Genomic DNA, 14,888 nt, shown 5'->3' with positions numbered 1-14,888 from the left:
GCTACTTGAAGAGAAAAGACATAAGTAGCATCCATGTCACCAGTGAAGAAAATCCATGTCATGAGTCACTATTCATCCCAGTCATCAAAATAGTGACATGTCACGTCTTTATCACATGATGATGTGGAAGTTACGATGTAATGTTATAATCATTGTAAAGACAAATAAGTGGAAGTCCAAGAGTCATGTATGGACAAAAGATCCATGGAAGTCCAAGATACATGTAATACCAAAAGTCATATGTAATTCCAAAAGTCATTTGGAAGTATGAATGTTTTAAAAGTCCAAAGGTCATTAGGAGTTGGAAAGTCAAGTGTCACGAGGATGTGAAAAGTCATGACTCAAGTTATAAAAGGATCCTCATTTCTCATGTAAAGGAAATTTAACCTTGGTTGTCCCATAAGGCATTAGAGAGACAATGTTAGTACTTTTGGGGAGAAAGTAGTGGCTCTTATGCTCCACTATTGGAGCTAGTGATGTTCATCGTATTTATGTATCTTGGAATTTTTTCTTAATATCAAAGCCTTCCATGCCAAAAAAATTTCACACATGGATTGTGAATGTTTGTAAGACTATTCTTTGAATGTTTATGGTTCATGTTTTCTTTCACATTTACTAGAGTAATTGAACTATTTCAGTGACTTCGGTGCTCAACTTATTGGAAATGTGTTGTAATGTTTATAATAATCGTTGAATCTATGTGAACTATTTCGCTTGATGTGAGACGAGTCTTTTTAATTCATGTGTATCTCCATTATGGTAGTACTATTACTTCTCTCTTATAGGCTCACTTTATTTTCTCCCTCGCAGTAAGAGAACCTTGATATATATGCAATCGAACTTTCACAAGGCACACTCGCTTGCTCATTCAAAAATACATTTGCACTTCTCTCTCATGTGAACAGCTAAAGCCAAGGTATATATTTAAGTAAAAAACATCTGTGTCATATTTTGTATGGGACTCCTACACCAAACAATGTGAGGTGTAATTGGGACCTTCTATTGGTGACATCCCCTATGTGTTGGAAGTATCCAACACCGTCAACATTCTGGCACCAGAAGGGAAGCCAATTTTTTATGGCTAATAACTCCACACACCCTAATCATTCATCTTCTGGAAAAGGTAGCAATATACTGAGCACCATTCCAACTCCTATTCTTGAAGTAGGAGGGTCTTTTCTTCCATGCCCAAAGTTAAAATATGAGGTTACCTACGAATAAATCCAAGCACTTTGACCTATAACCCATTGGTTTGCAAAGTATATTAGTTTGATTTCCGGTGTGTAAAATCTCTCACATTTTCCAAAAAAGAAATAAACGACTCATACCGATATATTGGTTTCTACAATGGAAGATTTGGTCTTTGATTCAGTAAAATCCTCAGAAGATATAGTCCAGCAAGATAAAATTCCACCCATTAATGAAGGGTACGAGGATGATGTTATTCTTTCTGATGATTTTTTTGATGGTTTAGACGGTGAAGGAGAAGACTCCTCAAATTCTGAAAAGGAAGAGGAACACAGAGACGAATACATGGCCAACCAAGACTTGGATTGGGTAGCCCAAGGGTCTCTTGCACTTCCAGACAATCTTCATAAGATACCTAAACATCTATAAAAGATGTTATCAAATTTTGATCTAGAAAAGAAGACAAAGGTAGAAGATCACATCAATGATTTATACATGCATCTATAGATGTTGGAAGTAAGGTACGATGATGTTTCTTGCAAAATTTTCCCTTATACATTATAAGGTAGAGAAACAACATGCTACCATAATCTGCATGTCAATTCAATCCAAAGTTGGAGGGAGTTTAAGAAGTTATTTCTCAAGAAATTTGTTGATGAAAAGACTCCTGCCATGTTACTGAAAGAGCTCGAAAACAATAAAATAGGGGAAAACGAGAAAGTGAAATAATTTAATCAAAAGTTCAATAATATGTTGAAAAATTTTCCCCCAGGTGCGTAACCACACAATTCAATTACTATTGATTATTACACAACCACCTTTCCCACTAACATTTCCCAAATTGTTAAAATAGATGTAAAAGAAACATTGGCACAAAAATTTGCAGAAGCGATCGTCGTCGAGAAGGACTTGCATGCTATTGGAGTTGTAACAAATTAAAAAACCCCAAGGAAACTAGTAGGAAGTCTCGACCTTCTTCAATTAAGGCTAAAGATAAGGACTCATTAGATATTGAAAGCTTGACCAAGATGGTGAAAACACCTACCAATGAAATTTCAGAACTAAAGAAAAGGTCAAGCAATAATTCTATTTGCAGTAAGCCTCCCGAGTATTTTCCTTTTTAAAGGAATAATAATGATAGTAACAACAATAATAAACCTGCCAAATCTTCCCAGAGTTCGAAATTTGTGTTGAATGTAGAAAGTATGGGCATGGATAATTATTGCTATTTAAAACAATAATATAATTTAGAAAAGACATGCCCACAATGGAACCAAAACATGAATGCTTTGGTTGCACACATTATTGATTCCTTACTAGCAAATGAGTAGGCAGAATAGACAAAAGAAAGAGAGGAAGCTGCAAAGGCTGAAGAAAGAAAGGGTATTGGACATGTAGTGAATTCATTTGATTGTATATACAACTCTGACAAGAAGAATGATGAGGAACCACCACAAAGTTATGCCCCTCCTCTAAAGAAAAATGGTCGATATAATTTAAGGAGTAAAGGTCCCATTTCTAATCAGGAGGTGATGATACAAAGATTAAAGGATCAATTGTTAAGAATGATATCACCACTGGTCAATCTTGCTCAGAATGCACAAAGTAGTCTGGAAATGTGACTAATTCCAAGAACACTTCCTCCTGCAACAAGAGTAAGTCCATCACTTCAGAAGTGTCAAATAAAGCCACTCCTCTAGACACTTTAGTATTGTCTGCTAGAGGTGAAAAAATTAATTATAACATAGTTAAATATTTTAAGGAAACTCGAGCCAATATTTCATCTATGAGTGTGCAAAGATCATATGCCAGTGTGAACTAATTGTCCAAGTCTCTTCATAACCTTCGCCAGGTGATAAATCTTCTTCCTCTTAAAAGTTGTCTGGTAAGTCAACTGGTCCCCTTGAATTTGTAGTTAATGTTGTAACATTAGAAGCTAACACTCTTTGCCCTTTGTTTTTATTAAAATTTGAAATTTTCAATTACAATGTCCATAATTGCTTAGTAGATTCTGGTGCATCAGTGAATGTAATGCCATTATTCGTTGTAAATAAAACAATTGCAAAATGGGACAAAACCGATGCACAAATTATTCAACTAGATAGATCTCTCTTCCAAGCTATTGGTGAACTCAAGAATGTGCTTATTATATTATCACAAGATGATCGAGTTCATCAATGTATAAATATTGTAATTGTGGACATCCCATAAGCCTATGGTGTACTCCTGAGTAGAGACTGGTCCAGTAAATTACAAGGGTTTTTTTCTATAGACTAATCACATTTATGGTTCCATACAAGGGCATGAATAACTAGATTCAGGTGTAAAGTGAGCCATATATGAAGCACGCTGTGAGACCACTTGAGGGTCACAATGTGGTTGTTGCTTTTGTTGATTTGATTTTTGGAAATTGTTTCCTTGAAACCAACCTCGAGTGTTATCAAGCACAATCATCACCCATTCAGCCAAATACATAGTTGGAGCTTCTTCCTTGTTCTCCAGCTGGTGCAAATGAATCTTGTAATATAGATGTATATATAAGTACTAATAATAGCATAGAAAGTAGGATAGTAGCTAATAATATTTGTACTTTATATTTCGATGGTTCAAAGATGCATGATGGCTCTAGAGCTGGTTACATACTTACAAACCCATGTAATAAGAAGCATATCCTTTCATTTAGTCTAGAGTTCGAGTGTACTAATAATACTGCCGAATATGAAGCACTTGTACTTGGACTAAAAAACTCCATCGATATGAAGGTAGAGATTCTCAATGTAATTCATGACTCAAAGGTGGTCACTTGTCAGGTATGGGATACTATCCACTTTGTCTCACTGCATTGCAAAAAATACCAACAAAAGGTATGGCGTTTGATTAATTATTTTAATTATTTTATTATTATTTATGTTCATACGCTTAGTAATGTTGTAACAAATGCATTAGCAAATGCAACTGCTAGGATGTCGCCATTGAAAAATGGTTTTTCTATTGAAATTATATATAAACCATCCATACCTGACAACGTCACTAATGTTCATGTTTTCAATGATGACCAACATATACTACACTTTATGGACAATCCTGATGTATTCAAAGATTTTCCCATAGAAGAGGATGAGCACGATTAGGCTTTACATGAAGCATCTAGTGTAATGAAAGGAAACACTATGCAAAAGAGTGTAGTGTCCCTAGAGAAGTTATATGACCCGCAGAACCAATTTAGAGGACCAACCAACACAAAGACTCAAGGTTCAAAGTTATCATTTGAACAAGTCAATTTGATAACCCAGGAAGATATGAAGTATGTTAATCTCAATACATGTTATTCCCCATAGGAGCGACAATAATTTATCCACTTATTCAAACAATATCGTGATGCATTTGCATGGACATATGAAAATTTAAAGACATATGATACTCGTATTATCCAACATGTCATTCCAATAAAATAAGGGGTAAAACCCTTTAGCCAGAAACTATTGAAAGTTCATCCAACGCTATAACCCCTCATACAAAAGGAATGAAGGAAACTGTTGGATGCTCAAATAATTTTTAAAGTTAGACACTCCACTTGGGTTTTGAACTTTGTCCCAGTTAGAAATAATTCCAGTGAAATAATGATGTATGTATTTTCACAATTTCAATCGAGCATATGATAAATACAGTTACCCAGTGCCATCCATGGAATAGATCCTCCAGACAATATCTGGGTCCAAGATTTTCTCGCTATTAGAAGGTTTCTCTAGCTATAATCAAGTGCTAGTAGTAGAATCTAATCAATTGAAGACTACCTTCAGGACCAAATGGGGAACATTTTACTTCAAGAGAAATCCATTTGGGCTTATCAACCTTGGTGCTACTTTTCAAAGAGTGATGAACATCACCTTCTGGGCCTTATTGGTTAGAGTATGGTTGTTTATTTGGATGATGTTACTGTGTTTTCAAAGAGAAGATCAGATCACATACATAATTTGAAATAGATATTTGAGAAGTGTTGAAAGTATGATATTTCTCGTAATCCAAAGAAATAATCTTTGGTGTGTCCTAAGGGGTTCTCTTAGGGAACATCATTGCGAAAAGTGGAATTAAAATTGATCTCGAGAGGTTCAAATCATTGATAGATCCTGTTGGCAGTGGATAAGAAGGTTATGCAATCTTTCTTAGGAAAGATCAATTTCCTGAGAAAATTCATCTCTGGTTATGCCCAAATAGTCAAGCCTATACAGGATATGATTAAGAATAATGCAACATACAAATGGGATAAATTGGAAAAGGACACTTTCGCTCAAATCAACTAGGCTATTGCTGATGCACCCGCGTTATTCAATCTAAACTATGGCAAAGACTTCCTACTTTATACGTTTTCTTCGGATTCGTCGATTGTAACCATATTGACTCAAAAGGATACTGAAGGAAATGAACGGCCTATATATTTCATGAACATCAGTCTATAGGGGCTAGAGTTAAATTACCCTACCATCGACAGACAAGCATATATTGTATACAAGGAAGTAAGTATTTTAGGCCCTATCTTTTAAAAGCTCATATGATCATATTTGTACCTCATCCAGTGGTAAGAAAACTATTCGTGCAATAGGGGCTCAGTGAGAATAAGGCCAACTAGATGACCTTCCTACAAGAATATGGTCTAGAGTTCAAACCAATTCATACCATAAAGGGTCATGGCCTTTGTAAGCTAGTAGCTGAAGCAGGAGATGTTCCCAAGAAAGATCTTTCAGGTTGGGAGCAAGAGATAGGAATGTACAATGTTGAACAGGTTCCTTAGTCCACAACTACAATGCCATGGTACACTAACATATAACAATTTCTAGAGCATGACACCTTGCTCACACACTTATAAAATATACAGAAGAGGGAAATCTATTTGAAATCTCTATCTTACCAACTAGTTCATGGAATGCTTCTCAAAGAGCACCACAATGGTGTCCTACTGAGATGCCTTGAGCCGCAAGATATAGAGAAGGTACTTAAATAATTGCATGATAGATTGATAAGTGGCCACTATGCGAGCGATACTACAATGCATAAAGTTATATGCTCATGCTTATGTCCGTAAGTTCTGAGCTTGTCAGAGGTGCATCAGTTGAGATCAGAAGTTAGCCACCCCACTACTACTAGTAGCAGTTGATGAACCATTCCAACAATGGGGCCTAGATGTTATTAGAAAAAAATTTCCTCACTCGTCAAAGAAACATCGATATATTCTCATGCGAAAAACTACTTTACTTGGTGGTTAGACAAGTAAATGACAAGAAAGTCATCTAAATTTTGCGACAAAAAATTATAACTAGGTTTGGCATTCTTACATCACTTGTCTTTGATAATGGGACTTACTTTTCATTATTAAAACTTTATGAATTTGCATTAGAAAATGGGATTGTATTAAAACATGCACCTAATTATTACCCATAGGGAAATGGTTTAGCTAAATTGATAAATAAGAATCTTATTTGCATAATCAAGAAAACCATCTTCTATGAGCAAAGAAACTAGCATACTGCCTTGACCATGCATTATGGGATGACTGTGTAACTCCTAAGCCTTCCATTATAACCTCACCATGATTTCTGGTCTATGGTAAAGAAGTTATCTTCCCCCCTAACCTATATCTTCCAACCTTGCAACTCTCCCAAGAGTCACAAGGTAGACCTTTTCTTTTGGTTCAAAGCAGGATATATACTTTACTCAAAATCAAGGAATAAAGGCTCAAATCCAAGGAGAGTTTTCTTTTCATCAAAGTCATGTTAAGCATTGGTTTGATAAACATTTTGCAGGGGCAAAGAATTTTGATGTGGGTGACTTAGTACTGAAGTGGGATAAACCCCTTGAAGAAAAGGGAAAACACACAAAGTTCCAACCAGTTGTATCGGCTACAACCACCCTCCAAAATTTTGGCCTATACCCAATTTCGGAGCCTCCCTTGAGAGTTTCACTTGATGACTACACACACTCAGGTTCACTCCATGAGTTCATGTGAGTCTTCGTGACCACCTTGCTTGATCATTTCACTCAGGTTTTTTCATGTTGATGTCAAAGTCATGCTTGCAACCATGTTCTGAAGTCTTCGCTTCATGTGTACTTGTTGTGTTCGCTATGAAAATATTTGTCACACTCACACACAAAGTCACATTCACTGCCGCGCAAGCATTGTCATGATCAACCAATGATCAATCACAAGTGTCCTGCTTTTCTCTTACACCGTCGGTCAGTCATGTTGAGCATGTGTTTCTAGATGGTTTGATTTGTCTCATCCTTAAGTCATGTAAGTGTGTGTTTGCAAGATCACGTATGCATGTTTCATTCGTTCTCACACTTAGTCCCTTTATTGAAGTTCTGACGGTCAGATTCCCTTCTGACAGCCAGACCATCACCCTGCCATTGAATTGATCGACTCTCACCCAAAACAGCGTAGAAGCACCACGTAAGCCATTTCAAGTTGCGTTGTCTGCAAGCAAATCAATCAACCATCATGCTGGTCAACCAGAGAGTTTGACCCAATAGCCAGCCCGAGACTGACTCCCCTAAAAAATTGTGTAGAGGTTGCATACCTTTCCCACTCTGCTGACTAAAAAAATTGTGCAAACAAGTTGGATAAACACCTAGTGCCCATCCCTGTCTCCCTCAGAAAATTGCGCAATTTTTCCAGCCATCCCTCTTGACAGTCAACTGACTCCTCACCCAGAAAATTGCCTAGTTTTCATGAGCAAGTCCTCTGCTGGCCAGTATTTCACTCAGCTGAGAAACTGCATAGAGGTGATCAACAGGCCAACCTTCCAACATCAGTGTAGTTTTTCCCGCTAATAGCTCCTGACAGCAGACTAAAAGTTCCCTCCAGGAATTGTGCAGTTTTTGCTTCCAAGCTCTAGCAACTGATTGCCAGTTCCCTCTAGGAATTTCACAGTTTTTTCTGCCAAGCTCTAGCAGTCGACTACGGGTTCCTCCAAGAATTGCGCAGTTTTTGCTGCCAAGACCCTGTTGCTCGCTCGTTTCATAAATTCACAGATTTGCCTACCCAACCTTTCCACACCCCAGAGTATTCCTCTAAAAAATTGTGCAGTTTTTTCCTCCAACTGAGCTATACCCCTCGGACAATCACTGTGGATCTGGATTGCTCATATTCATCACCCAATGACTCCTGCATAGTTTTCATTAGTAGTGCCCGGAGCCTCCATCCTGCCTCACAACCTTGTCACCTCTCTCGGTCACCTACATCTGAAATGATCATGCATCATGGTAGACTAGGAGGTTTATGGATTTGATGTCATCTCGTCATGAGTGATTGCAGACACAAGTACAAAAACAAACATGGCATGACGATGGATGGGATGAACAAAGGGAGAACATGCAAAAGGATAGGTTGACCAATGAATGAATAGACAATGCATGCAAAGAGATGTGTTCGCGAATGGATGATCATGCAAAGATGTGTTCACGGATAGACGAATGAGAAAACATGGAATATGTGTTCATGAATGGATGGACAAACAAACATGCACCTTTCGTGAACGGACGAACCTGTCAAGCTTACCAATATACAAACAAGGAACAATGTGTGAATGCAACATCAAGCAAAGAAATGACCATCGAAGACTCCGCACACTTTGCCATGCGGAGGTGAAGCTGTGACACACCATGAGGACATCCATCATCCAGTAGGACTGCAGCTCGACGTGCACACCAGTAGCATCACGAATGTACCATCACTGTCATGTCAAGTCATGTTGTCCACATCTCTACTATGGGCCATACTGTCAATCAATGTAATGTAACGTGGAAGTCCAAGAGACCCACTTGTTGTACGAAGAGTCATGTAAAGTCGAAAAGCCATGAAAGCCAAACAATCATGAGGGTAGTCGAACAACCACAAGGGTCAGTTTCACCTTTGGCTATAAGTACCCCCTCATTTGTATATGCAAAGAAATTTTCACCTCAACTCCTCCCTCATAGCCTTGAGAGTCTGTAATATTTTCTTTGAGGAATAGGTAGTGGCTCCAATGCCCAACACGTGGGGTTAGTGATGAAGGTGTAACGATGTGTCTTGGAACTTTCACTTAATTCAGAAGCCTACTCACAGGCCAACACGTTTTCACACATGTATTGTAACTGTTGTAAGAATAATCTTTAACATTTGTAATGCATGTTGCTTTAACATGTGTTTAACACTTGAACTAATTCACTTGTTGTAATGCATATATTTTAATGAAAATGTGTTGTATATGCTGTTAATGTTGTCATGCTCATGTAGACTACTCTCACAGACATCAGACATACCTTTCACATAAAAATTTCTATAACAACCGTTGAACTTGCGCAGACTAATCCGCTGAGTGTTATACGTGTTATCTTCCCTTGTGTGTTGTGACTCCCACATCTGTGTGGACTGTTCCACTGGAAGTTGTGCACGTCCTGTCATGTTGTGTGTTCCTAACAGAGTTGGGATTACTCTCAACTAACTTGGGACTCACTCCCACCCTCTCCTTCTACGGTGAAAGAACCTTTGACATAAGAGACACTTACAATCACCATGCACGTGAACCTCACTTCTTGCAAGACAAAGCATACCATTCTCCTATGCTGACAAGCAAGCATTGAGGAAAATCTTTAAGATAATGGCAACTGGGCCATCATATCGGATGGGACCCCCCCACCAAACAGTGTGAGGTCTAGTTGGGACTTCATACTGGGTGATCCCCTGAATTTCACCATCAACATTTCTGGTGCTAGAAGGAGGGCCAGATGACAAGTTGAGTCCTCGCATCTATTTTGAATCTCTGCATATCCATAATGACTAACTACAAAGTTTCTCTTCCAGAGTGTATGTCTTATGGAAACGACTTCAAAATCTCGGAAGAGCTCTAGGATAACTTGTCACATAAAACATATGATGGTGGAGGCCATGTAGCCTTGGTTAGGCACGCGGTCAATATTGTAGGATCATGCGAAATACATGGAATCTTTGAAGAATACATGACCTGCGCATTGTTCATCTACTCGCTTTGAGGGCACCCATTGCACTAGTGTGTCATGCTTCCTGTAAAATATATTCATTCTCTTGCTCATCTGGTTGCAGAGATAGACCGCGCTTTCAATCACTTAAACTGTAAAGCACTCGATAAAGAAATTCTGGAATTACGAAAAGCACCCAATGAATCTATTGAACAGTTTCACACACGCTTTTGTAATATTGCATACCGATTTCTCAAAGATGAAATTGATTGGGAATTTATCGATGGAAGATTTGAGTATCTTCTTTACATATCCAAAAATCCACAATTCTTGAAATCATTCGGATCCCACTCAACACACTTTAGTGATGGAGCTGCACAATCACAGGCAGTCACAGTTGTTGTCACAAGTGACTATCCACCCTCACCTCATAAAACAACCCCAACACTACAGAGTTATGTGGGAGATTATGCACACACATCTGTTGAACTGTCACATCCTCCCACCCCACCTGCTCTTGATATCTATGTAAATTTGGCTTGCAAGCCTGTTGGTTTTCACGTGGATTCATTCCCTCAACCTTCGTCCCCACATTCTTTTGATCCTATGGATTGTACTGTCTTGTGTTCTTCCATTCTAGATTCCTCACCTATTGTGAACAAGGATCAAGTTATCGACGGAGTTGGTGTTATGTAACCAACTTGCGCCATCATTCATGATGAGTGTGTGTGGGAATCTAAAGAACCCACTGTGAAGCGTGACTCCCTTCTAGTTGCGGTTCACCCGCTCTATCCTGACATCCCTTCTAATTCTTTCACTGTTGATTTCCCCTGTGAAAAATCATTTCCGGATGTTTCTACTTTCGATCATTCACGGGACACATTGGATGTCAGTCTGTCATTACATTGTGAAGAGGACACATCTTCCTCTGAAAATCCGTCCAATCTTGTAGGAATTTACAGGGTAAGTTCCTCAGAAAGAACACCAAAAGGACACCGCTCACAACCAGATCACAGATCAATACACCAGTATTTTTGACGTGGTTAAAACCCTCAAAGAGGGAAACAGTCCACGGCCTACGCCAATGTGGCTACTACAGGAAATTTATTAATCAAAGAATGAAAATTTACATAAGCTTCTCTCATGCACGGATTACCCGAACAATGACCCTCCATGCGCTTTAAATAGAACTCATGGACCAATCGGGTGTCAAGCCACGGATCAAGTGTCGGTAATACCGAGGAGAGAGTGAACCGTCGGATCACTACATATCGTGACCGTTGGATTGTAAGTTACAAAATGTACAACGGTAAAGAAACACACTTTACCTAACTCTATACCTAACTCTATACTAGACCAAGTTGAACTTAACTATTTCCTATGTGTCGGAATATCCTAACATCCCCCCTTAAGAACAACTTGGGATAGGATTAAAGGATTTACAAATATGACACAATAGGAGAAGGAAGGAGGCACTAGAGCCTATCCCCCCTTAGTGACAACTTCCTGAACTCCAAGCATATATCGAAGTTTAGTGAACTTCGCCTCTGTGAGAGCCTTTGTGAAGATGTCTGCAGCCTGATCATCTATTGAACAATATTGCACTTCAAGAACATGGTCATGAATGAGCTTTCTGATGAAGTGCATGTGTAGTTCAATGTGTTTGCTGCGCTGATGCTGGACTGGATCTTTGCACAGCTGAATGGCACTTTGATTATCACACCAAAGTGTGGTTGGATGCTGCTGCTCAAAGCCAAACTCTGATAGGATCTGACGAAGCCACAAGGCTTCCTTACTGGCTTCCACGGCACCACGATACTCTGCTTCTGCTGACGAAAGAGAAATGGTAGCCTGTTTCTTACAAGCCCATGTAATAGGTCCTGAACCAAGAGTGAAGACATAACTGGCAGTAGACTTCCGATCATCAGGGTCACCAGCCCAATCAGAATCAGTGAAACCAACTAATAGAGGAGCTGCTTTGGCACTGTAATGAATCCCAAATTGTACTGTACCTCGAACATAACGAAGTATTCTTTTAGCTGCTTTCCAATGACTTTCACGGGGGTTTTGCATAAAACGAGCAACAAGGCCAACAACAAAGGAAAGGTCAGGACGAGTATGGGTTAAATACAAGAGTTTTCCTACAAGTTGACGGTATAAGGTAGCATCAACTTCAGGAGAAGTACAAGAGACTGAAAGTTTGACTCCAGACTGAAAGGGAGAAGGGGCTGGCTTACAGTCTTCCATGTGAAAATGACGAAGAATATCACAAGCATACTTGGACTGGGAAAGGGAAATACCCTCCTTGGATTGCAAGACTTGAAGACCGAGAAAATAGTGTAAGTGTCCTAAGTCTGTCATTTCAAATTGAAGTTGAAGATGAAGATGAAGTTGAAGTTGAAGAATGCTCCACATGGATGTTATGTTTCTTCATTGCGGCTTCCAAGGCTTCCATCTTCTTAAAGCATTTAGATTCTAAGTGGCCATCTCGATTACAAAAGTTACAATGTCTATCAGTCTTCTTCCATTTGTTTTTATTGGTCCTATCATTTTGCTGAAATGATCTTTCATTTTGAGGCTGAGTTTGCTTAGGACCCTTGTTTGGTTTAGGACCATTCTTTTTAGGATATGACTTCTTAGGATTATTTGAATTTGGTTGCTGCTGGGCGGCTAACGCTTTCTTGGAAGAGTTTCCAAGATTAAGAAGACCAAGGTGTAAGAGTTTTTCTTGTTCTCTTATTAAAGAATCACAAAAAGAGTCAAAGGAAGGGGCCTTGTAGTCTTTGTCTTGACAAATGAAAGCTTCCCTTGTAGAATGGAAAGTGGAAACAAATACAGAGTAGGCTGGTCCCAACTTAGTAAGGATGGAATAAATAAGGTTACTATCTCCTTTCTTAACCTTAACACCTTCCAAGAGATATCTAAGGGTCTTGAATTTGGACAAGAAATCTTCAATGCAAGAAAAATTATTAGGATCCAATGTAAGCAACTCATTTTCAAGTTGATGGGCTCTAATTTCATTTTTAATCCCAAAAACTTTAGTGAGTTGTTCCAATGCTTCATGAGGAGTCTCAAGTTCTGCAATATGGAATCTAAGATCAGGAGAAATAGACATCCCTATCAAACCACGTGCTTGATCTTGTCTATTTTCCCATTTTGCAGCCTTGTCTTCATTTTTTGGTTTCTTCTCTTGGTCTGTGGCTATTCTGTAGAGACCTTTACTTCTAAGTAAATCTTCCATGTAGGCTATCCATTGGAAGTAGTTAGTGCTATCAAGAATGACTTGGCATGGACTTTCCATTTTTTTAAAAAAAACTGAAGCTGAAGATGCTGAAATTAAGTGTTCCAATGGATAGATCTCAAAAAATTAGGCGGTTTTAAAAAAAACGGCTCTGAAAAAGGCTTCCGGATGAAGAAGTTATGGCTTTTTGAAAAAAAATTGTTGAAGTTGCCAGCAAAGTGCGTGAATGTGCGGAAATGAAAAAATCTGCCCCCACAAAATGGAGACTTGAACCCAAAACCTCTACTCTCTTAAAATAGCTTTGAACCAATTGATCTATACAAAAAATTTGAGAGAGAGAGAGAGAGAGGGGGGGGGGGGGCCTTGGTTTGCGTGCTTGCCTTGAGAAAGCTCTTTTTCCCTACAAAACACAAAACACAAAACCCAACACGGACATGCAAAGAAAATGAACCTTATAGCTCGAAGTTAGCTTTAGCCAAAAAACTAGATATTTTAAAAAATGAACCTTGCAGCCCAAAGTTAGCTTTAGCCGAAAAACTAAATATTTTTATCAATGTTTCTGATTTTCCGAGATCACACTAAGGTGCAGGGAAAAGAGCATACGCATGAGAAAAATCCTTCCTTTCTGTTTCTGATTTGCCCAGATTGCACAGAGTCGCAGGGCAAAGAGCATACGCAAAAATGAAAGGTATAGATCCGGTTAAAAAAAAAGCTAAATAAACCGAAACCGAAATAAGCAGAGAGAAAATAACAGTAAACTGCAAATAAACACTGTATACCTCCAGATCTTAAAAAAGACGCAGCTAGGGCTACCGGAAACCTTTTCGCGTGAAACGAAAGGGGTTCCTCATTGGAATAGATGCTCCGAACACAACAGAGCAGTCCTCTCGTCCCGAAAGCAGTCAGAAATAGCAGATCTAGGAAACAGCAGTCGGATGCAGTTCTACCGGCTTCAGATTTGGATCACCAACGGACGCGGCCCTCAAATAGCTCTGATACCATGTAGGAATTTACAAGGTAAGTTCCTCAGAAAGAACACCAAAAGGACACCGCTCACAACCAGATCACAGATCAATACACCAGTATTTTTGACGTGGTTAAAACCCTCACGGCCTGTGCCAACGTGACTACTACAGGCAATTTATTAATCAAAGAATGAAAATTTACATAAGCTTCTCTCATGCACGGATTACCCGAACAATGACCCTCCATGCGCTTTAAATAGAACTCATGGACCAATCGGGTGTCAAGCCACGGATCAAGTGTCAGTAATACCGAGGAGAGAGTGAACCGTCGGATCACTACATATCGTGACCGTCGGATTGTAAGTTATAAAATGTACAACGGTAAAGAAACACACTTTACCTAACTCTATACTAGACCAAGTTGAACTTAACTATTTCCTATGTGTCGGAATATCCTAACAAATCTATCATCGGTCATTTTTGAAAACTCAGAGGGTGAACATCCTTGCTTCTCATCTACCCCT

Source organism: Pinus tabuliformis, chromosome X (genome assembly GCF_031772625.1).
Source record: "Pinus tabuliformis cultivar Carrire ecotype Pingquan chromosome X, CPIR1, whole genome shotgun sequence".
Lineage (NCBI taxonomy): Eukaryota > Viridiplantae > Streptophyta > Pinopsida > Pinales > Pinaceae > Pinus > Pinus tabuliformis.
This window is presented reverse-complemented; position numbering follows the sequence as displayed.